At 41.7% G+C, this 8,903-nt stretch overlaps 1 pseudogene; it reads right to left on the bottom strand.

Moving 5' to 3' along the window:
* Positions 1–4,383: 4,383 nt before the first annotated feature.
* On the bottom strand, positions 4,384–5,681 carry LOC138419178 (nucleosome assembly protein 1-like 1; annotated as a pseudogene).
* Between the last annotated feature and the right edge of the window lie 3,222 nt (positions 5,682–8,903).

Genomic DNA, 8,903 nt, shown 5'->3' on the forward strand with positions numbered 1-8,903 from the left:
TCCAAGTTTTTCAGTATTTCTAGCAAGTTTCCAGGTGTGCCATAGCTCAGGCCCAATTTGTTTATTGAGGACAATTTGAGGGGGAGAAGGTGCCATTCCACCAGGAAGCCAGCCAAGGAGTCCTTTGTCTTGGAAGTGTTCCATTGAACTGTTGGTAATCTTCCATGTTACTTCAGTAACATAATCACACATAGTACTGTTAATATCATCTGAGCAGTTATAACCACATACCATAGGGTCCCCAATCAACAATGGTGTAATTAGCCACACACATGAATTTCCATGATTTAGCTTGACATCTATCTCAATAAACAGAAATATATTTAAAATCCTTAAAAGTAAACCCCTTATATTCCACCTTTTGTCCTTTTCCTAGAGTGTTGGTAGCATTGACGTGGTTCTCATAAAAAGACAGGGCAGTAAACAGTCTAAACAATGTGTGGAAGTTCTTTTTTGGAGGCAGGATGAAAGCCTACGTCTGTCGACTAACATTAATACATAATTCTGCTGAGCCCTTACATAAAGGAAGGGTTTCATAGCCTAGAGAAATGTTAATTAATCTTCCTTCATCCTCAGGATGAGAGGGCCCCTCTAAGCTCCAAGGAGGAGGCATATGTATTGAGTCATTAGTGGATACAGCCGGTCCTATATCTGTCCATTCTACGACCTGCAATAAAGGGGGGTTAGGTATATAAGCCAAATAATTGTGATCAATCAAGTCAGCCTGAGCGGGGGAAGCTAAAGCAAGCACAGTGACAAAAATATTTTCAGGATTCTGAGGCATTCCTTGTTGTGAAACCAGATTTTCAGTTTGATTAGTAAGGGTTTTTATCTGTCCCCAGATGGGGAGATCATAAGGTCGATGACCTTGAGTGCGGCGTTTCTTGGAAATTTTTCAAGCCGCCATGGCTTGTACTGGAAACTCCTCCTCTTGGGGATTTCGCCGTTTCTTCTCTATCTTGAATGCTGGTGGCTCTCCCTTGGGATGGATCTTCTGAAGAGGGAGCCAACTGATTTTGTTGGGTCCATCTGGAGAAATCCAAGCATACCCCTTTCCCTGTAATATTAATTTTCCAGATTTCCATTTAGTCAACCTGTCTTGATACCAAATGGGCAGAGAAAGGGAGGTATCTTTCAATGCCTCAAAATGTTTTTGTGCTTTGTCAAAATATCCCCTTGTGTCAAGTTTAAAAATTTTAAACAAGAAAAGCTGTATTAACAATATTTATAGAATTAAAGAGTATATTGCATTGGAATCTGTTGGGATCCTTTAATGGACTGGAACCTGGTGGACTGGAGTCAACGATAAGAAAGTGAAAGAGAAAGAAAGACACTGGTACCCAAGCTCTGATGGAGCAAAGGTGCTTTAATGACCTTTCTGTGAATATATATAGGCTGTTGTACAAGAAATTTCTGTCGATAAAGATCAGAAAACCAAACATACAGCAACCATTACCAAGGGAACAAGGGATTAGTAATTGTCACAAGGTCAGGAGAAAATCCATATCTCAAGAAAGAGGATCAAGACTAAGCAGTTTTGTCCTAAGGAGAATGTTTACTGAAGGCGTTTCAAGCCTGTCTTACTCTGTGACCTCAGTCCTGGGAGCGGCGTGCCATTCCAGTGGTTTCTGACAACAGAAACAGGTAAGGAACAGAGGATTTATGAGGAACAGCACGTTGGAATCCTCCTGTTAAACATTCCCTGACAATTCCCACTTATTTAAATATTTGTAGAAAGGTTCTCACCATTTGAGTTTGTCTAATTTTAACAATTTTTGCATGCAGGCAATGGTGAACGACAAATATAATTGTCAAGACAATCACCAAAAATTACAGTTCCAGACCAAGTGCTGTGAGTAATGCTTTGAAACCGTCCACATGGGTCTAACCCATATAATTAATCAGCTATTCAGCTAAAGTTTCCAAATTAGTGGAAGAGGGGAGATTTGTAGAAAAGGTTTCAAAGATTTCTTTTTATAATAATTGTACATCCAGAGAGGCATTATCATGTATGTGTTGTAAATGAAATTTGATTTATTCCCAGTTGTAGGTGCTATTATTGAGTTGAACAGGATCAATGCAAAGAAATAGAGGAAAAGAACAAAATGGGAAAAACTAGAGATCTCTTCAAGAAAATCAGAGGCACCAAGGGAACATTTCATGCAAAGATGGGCTCAATAAAAGACAGAAATGGTATGGACCTAACAGAAGCAGAAGATATTAAGAAGAGGTGGCAAGAATACACAGGAGAACTACACAAAAAAGATCTTCACGACCCAGATAATCACGATGGTGTGATCACTCACCTAGTGCCAGACATCCTGGATTGTGAAGTTAAGTGGGCCTTAGAAAGCATCAATCGCTTCTTGGCCTTCTGGCTAAGATCAAGTGGTGGTTCAGACGGAAAGCGTCTGTCTACAATGTGGGAGACCTCAATTCGATCCCTGGGTCGTTTTCTGGAGAAGGAAATGGCAACCCACTCCAGTACTCTTGCCTAGAAAATCCCATGAACGGAGGAGCCTGCTGTCCTTGGGCTCACAAAGAGTTGGACACGACTGAGCGACTTCACTTTTTTAGAAAGCATCACTACGAACAAAGCTAGTGGAGGTAATGGAATTCCAGTTGAGCTGTCTCAAATCCTGAAAGATGATGCTGTGAAAGTGGTGCACTCAATATGCCAGCAAATTTGAAAAACTCAGCAGTGGCCACAGGACTAGAAAAGGTCAGTTTTCATTCTAATCCCAAAGAAAGGCAATGCGAAAGAATGCTCAAACTACCACACAATTGTACTCATTTCACACGCTAGTAAAGTAATGCTCAAAATTCTCCAAGCCGGGCTTCAACAATAAGTGAACCGTGAACTCCCAGGTATTCAAGCTGGTTTTAGAAAAGGCAGAGGAACCAGAGATCAAATTACCAACATCCTCTGGATCATGGAAAAAGCAAGAGAGTTCCAGAAAAACATCTATTTCTGCTTTATTGACTATACCAAAGCCTTTGACTGTGCGGATCACAATAAACAGTGGAAGATTCTGAAAGAGATGGGAATACCAGACCACCTGACCTGCCTCTTGAGAAACCTGTATGCAGGTCAGGAAGCAACAGTTAGAACTGGGCATGGAACAACAGACTGGTTCCAAATAGGAAAAGGAGTATGTCAAGGCTGTATATTGTCACCCTGCTCATTTAACTTATATGCAGAGTACATCGTGAGAAACGCTGGACTGGAAGAAACACAAGCTGGAATCAAGATTGTCGGGAGAAATATCAATAACCTCAGATATGCAGATGACACCACCCTTATGGCAGAAAGTGAAGAGGAACTAAAAGCCTCTTGATGAAAGTGAAAGAAGGGGGTGAAACAGTTGGCTTAAAGCTCAACATTCAGAAAACGAAGCTCATGGCATCTGGTCCCATCACTTCATGGGAAATAGATGGGGAAACCGTGGAAACAGTGTCAGACTTCATTTTTGGGGGGCTCCAAAATCACTGCAGATGGTGACTGCAGCCATGAAATTAGAAGACACTTACTCTTTGGAAGAAAAGTTATGACCAACCTACGTAGCATATTAAAAAGCAGAGACATTACTTTGCCGACTAAGGTCCATCTAGTCAAGGCTATGGTTTTTCCTGTGGTCATGTATGGATGTGAGAGTTCGACTGTGAAGAAAGCTGAGCGCCAAAGAATTGATGCTTTTGAACCTTGGTGTTGGAGAAGACTTTTGAGAGTCCCTTGGACTGCAAGGAGATCCAACCAGTCCATTCTGAAGGAGATCAGCCCTGGGATTTCTTTTTTTTTTTTTTTTTTCTGAAAATACTAGGTTTTATTCACCTCCCTAAGATAATCAATAACCGTACTATTAGTTAATCGGCTTCTCTTATAGTAAATAATGTCACCTGACATACAAAAACCTGTTAATCTAAATTATCAGGTGTAGTCTTACTGGAAATTCTTAACCATATACTTGTCTTGACAAGTTTTGCTTTTCGAACGATGAATTGTCTTAATGCAAGTCATTGTATTACTGTAACAAAGTAATGAAAGGCACAGCTCTTGCAAGCAAACTGAAACCCATTCAACCAGCTGAAAAAATACTTTGGTTCTTCAGGAAAAAACTTAGCAAGACAAAAAAATCGGGTTCATTTCACAGTTCTGTTCACTTTCATAGCTTTAATCTAACAGTTACATGATAAAAGTATTCCAAGAAGAACCAAACTATATAGCAACGGACGAACATGCGTGAGAGATTCTGCGCACTCAATGCAGCTGGCAGAAAAACTAGTTAAAATGCTAAGTAGAACAAATCTGGTCTTTAAAATATCAGTTCCTTTCCTTTAAAAAAAACTTCTGAGTCTACCAAGAAAATACGAAAACATAAGGCTGTAAGTAAATAATAGCTGTGTTTAGGGTATTACAGTGCAGGTTATCCTCAGGGCCTCATACATCCTGCTTCACTGCTGCTTGCACTCTGCTGGGTTCTGATCCTTCTTTGGGTCATAGTCTGGATCATTTTCCTCATCTCCTTCTTCTTCCCCTTCCTCATCCGCTTCTTCACCTTCTTCATCATAATCATCATCATCATCTTCAATAGCTTCTCCAGTAAAGTATAACACTGATCTTGGGATTATACGCTCACGTAAAAAGTGTCCAATTTCAAAGTCTGCAGCGAGGATAGCTTCAGAATCATCATCCAGATCTCCACTCTCAGGAACTTCAGGAGGGGCAAAAAAATTAAAGAGTCATTAGAACCTGTTTTGGTCACAGTACGAACTGTCCCACGTCCCTTGTGTTTTTGCTTCTTCTTAATCGTTTTCAAAGTGACATTCTTCCCTTTTTTCCAATCTATCTGGCACCCTGTACAACCCATAATTTCTGGTCCATCAAAAGAAAAGGGATCAGAATCATCTGGTTCTGATCTCATCCTATATGTCTTTGTCAACACTTCATTTGTGAAATATTCATTGGGTTCAAAGTGAAATTCTAAGACAAAACTCATAGGTTGACCAGCATCTGAGAACTTCACTTAAATATCTTTCAAGTGCTTCAGAATAGGCTCATCATGTTCCTGAACCATATCACTGAGCAAGTCAACATTCTTAAAAACGGTCAGCCAAAACTCAGGAATTCCCTTGGGATCTTCTTTTTCTTCATCCTTTTTCTCATCTTCAATCTTGGCCTTTTCTTTTAGCTCCTCCGAAATTTCATCTTCCTCATCTGGCTTCCATTCACATTCTTCTTCTGTAGGTTCATAAATGGCATTAATGATCTCAAATCGCTTATCAAACAGAGGCTGATAAAGAACAGCATACTTTCTTTCAAGATCATGAACTTCCTCATAGAATTTGGCTTCTATCTGTGCACATTTAACTTGAAGGTTTTTGAGAGCATTCACTCGTCTTTTAACTACCCTAGGCAAGCTTTCAATGTATCCTGTTGGTGTTTCTACCAGACCATCAAGTCTTTCTTGAAGGGCTGCAAGAATCTGAGGACTTTGCATCATCTGAACAGTCAGCTGACGCGCTTTGATTTTTGTTTCTTCACCAGTTTCTTCTACTTCTTCAACATCATCCAAATCTTGATCAAGTTCAGACTGTTCTTTGTTGTCGATGTCTGCCATGTTGTACAAATGCCAAGTATTTTCAAAAATGGCAAATTTCGTTTTCCAGCTCAGCTCTCCGGTGGTGAGCGCGGGGAGCCGAGTGGCCCGAGCTGCGCAGGCAGTGACTCAGGGTGGCGGCGGGAGGAGCAGGAGCAGCCCTGGGATTTCTTTGGAGGGAATGATGCTGAAGCTGAAACCCCAGTACTTTGGCCACCTCATGCAAAGAGTTGACTCACTGGAAAAGACTGATGCTGAGAGGGATTAGGGGCAGGAGGAAAAGGGGACGACCTAGGATGAGATGGCGGGATGGCATCACTGACTCGATGAACGTGAGTCTGAGTGAACTCTGGGCATTGGTGATTGATGGCGGGGGCGGGGGGGAAGGTCTGTCGTGCTGCGATTCATGGGGTCACAAAGAGTAGCACATGACTGAGTGACTGAACTGAACTGAACACAAAATTGAGTAGAATTCCAATCACATTTTGGCATCACCTGGTTTTGTACATCTATTCATTGATCTCCAACCCATTTGATGACTGTGTTTAGTTCCTGTATTTCGTCATGAATATACTCATCTACCTGAGCCTGAGTTGCCTACATAGTATGAGCATCTTTAGTGCACTTTGGGATAAAATTATGTGTTTGAATTGAGGTTTGTAAAGCAATGCCAGTACGGCAGCAGTGGTGCAAATAGCTATTAATCCCAAAATGCCAAGTATCAGCCATCCAATGAATCGTTTAGTTCACTGGAGCAGTTTAGTAAGTAACTGGGAACCAAGTCCAGCCATGGGGCCTTCATCCCAGGGCTGCTCGAGGTTTATTGGTAACCACAGACTACGTCGAAATCGAAGAATCAAAAGGGATTCATTTCTTAGGGAAACAGAGGTGTTAAGTATGTAATTTGCAATTTATACAAGTTACAGAACGTAAAGTCTTATTGAATTGAAACTTACTATAGCTAGAACAAAAGGAAGGGGAACACAAGGTTGTATGAAATGTGATTGATTATAACGAAAGAAATAGTTTCTATGACTATGATTGGTCCCTGTGAAATGTCCAGTCCTAGTCCCAAGTTCTTTGGTGCTTGCAGCAAGTTTCCAGGTGTCCCAATGTTCAAGCCCAATCTGTTTATCGAGGACGAAGTGGGTGCCATTCCACCGTCAAGCCACCCAAGAAGTCCTTTGTTATGGTAATATTCCATTATAGTGTTACTACCCTTCTATGCTACTTGAGTAGCATAATCACACACAGTGCTGTTAATATCATCTGAGCAGTTAGATAACCACATACCATGGGGTCCCCAATCAACAATTGTATGATTCAGTTCAGTTCAGTTCAGTCGCTCAGTCGTGTCTGACTCTTTGCGACCCCATAAATCGCAGCACGCCTGGCCTCCCTGTCCATCACCAACTCCCGGAGCTCACTCAGACACATGTCCATCGAGTCAGTGATGCCATCTAGCCATCTCATCCTCTGTCGTCCCCTTCTCCTCCTGCCCCCAATCCCTCCCAGCATCAAAGTCTTTTCCAATGAGTCAACTCTGCACATGAGGTGGCCCAGGTACTGGACTTTCAGCTTTAGCATCATTCCTTCCAAAGAAATCCCAGGGCTGATCTTCAGAATGGACTGGTTGGATCTCCTTGCAGTCCAAGGGACTCTCAAGAGTCTTCTCCAACACCACAGTTCAAAAGCATCAATTCTTCGGCTCTCAGTCTTCTTCACAGTCCAACTGTCACATCCATACATGACTAGTGGGAAAACCATAGCCTTGACTAGATGGACCTTAGTCGGCAAAGTAATGTCTCTGCTTCTGAATATGCTATCTAGGTTGGTCATAACTTTTCTTCCAAGGAGTAAGCGTCTTTTAATTTCATGGCTGCAGTCACCATCTGCAGTGATTTTGGAGCTGCCAAAAATAGTCTGACACTGTTTCCACAGTTTCCCCATCTATTTCCCATGAAGTGATGGGACCAGATGCCATGATCTTCATTTTCTGAATGTTGAGATTTAAGCCAACCTTTCACTCTCCTCTTTCACTTTCATCAAGAGGCTTTTTAGTTCCTCTTCACTTTCTGCCATAAGGGTGGTGTCATCTGCCTATCTGAGGTTATTGATATTTCTCCCGGCAATCTTGATTCCAGCTTGTGTTTCTTCCAGTCCAACGTTTCTCATAATGCACTCTGCATATAAGTTAAATGAGCAGGGTGACAATATACAGCCTTGACATACTCCTTTTCCTATTTGGAACCAGTCTGTTGTTCCATGTCCAGCTCTAACTGTTGCTTCCTGACCTGCATACATCCACAAACATTAATTTTCCTGATTTGGGCTGACATTTGTCCCAACAAACCGGAGTATATTTAAAGCTCTTATTAGTAAACCCTTTGCATAGTGTTGTTTCCCTAACTCTTTCCCTAAAGTTTCAGTAGTGTAAACCTGGTTCACGGACAAAGAAAGGGCAGTAAATAATCTAAGCAGCATATGAAAGTCCTCTTGCAGGCAGGGCAAAAGCCCAAGTTTGTCGGCTAACGTTTACGGATAATTTTGCTGGGCCCATACACAAAGGAAGGACTAAATAACCTAGAGAGATATTAGTTTCCTTTCTTCTTCAGGGTGTGAGGGGGCTCCAGGGAGAAGACATATGTATGGAGTCCTTGGTAATATGATTGATCCTTTCTCCGTCCATTCTACATCCTGAAGTAAAGGGGCGTTGGGTATGTAAGGCCAATAAGTGTGATTGTAGCTCAGCCTGATTGGGGGGTAGGCGCAAGCAAGCAAAGCAAGCAGGGCAACAAAAATATTTTCAGGACTCCGAGGCATTCTCTATTGAGAAACCGGATTTTCAGCTTGATTAAGGGGTTTTATTTGTCCCCAAGAAGGGAGATCATAAGGTTGATGCTGCCGAGGGCAGTGCTTTCTGGAGATCTTTGGAGCCACCATGGCCTATATTGGAATTACTTCCTCCTGGGGTTTTTGTTGTCTCGCCTCTATGTTGAAGGCCGGGGGCCCCTTGGGTTGGCTCTTCCAAAGAGGAAGCCATGTGAGTTTGTTGGATCCATCTGGGAAAATACAAGCACACCCCTTTGCCTATAAGATTAATTTCCCAGATTTCCATTGTTTATTCACCTTGTCTTAGTACCAAATGGGCAGAGGAAGAGAAGAGTCCTTCAATTCCTCGAAATGTTTTTCTGCTCGTGTCAAGATATCTCCTTGCGGTAAGTTAAAAAAATTTAAAACAAATAAAGCTATATTAACAATAGTTATACGCTTAAAGAATATATTTCGTTCGAATCTAGTAGAGTC

The sequence above is a fragment of the Ovis canadensis genome, chromosome 14 (genome assembly GCF_042477335.2).
Source record: "Ovis canadensis isolate MfBH-ARS-UI-01 breed Bighorn chromosome 14, ARS-UI_OviCan_v2, whole genome shotgun sequence".
Taxonomy (NCBI): domain Eukaryota; kingdom Metazoa; phylum Chordata; class Mammalia; order Artiodactyla; family Bovidae; genus Ovis; species Ovis canadensis.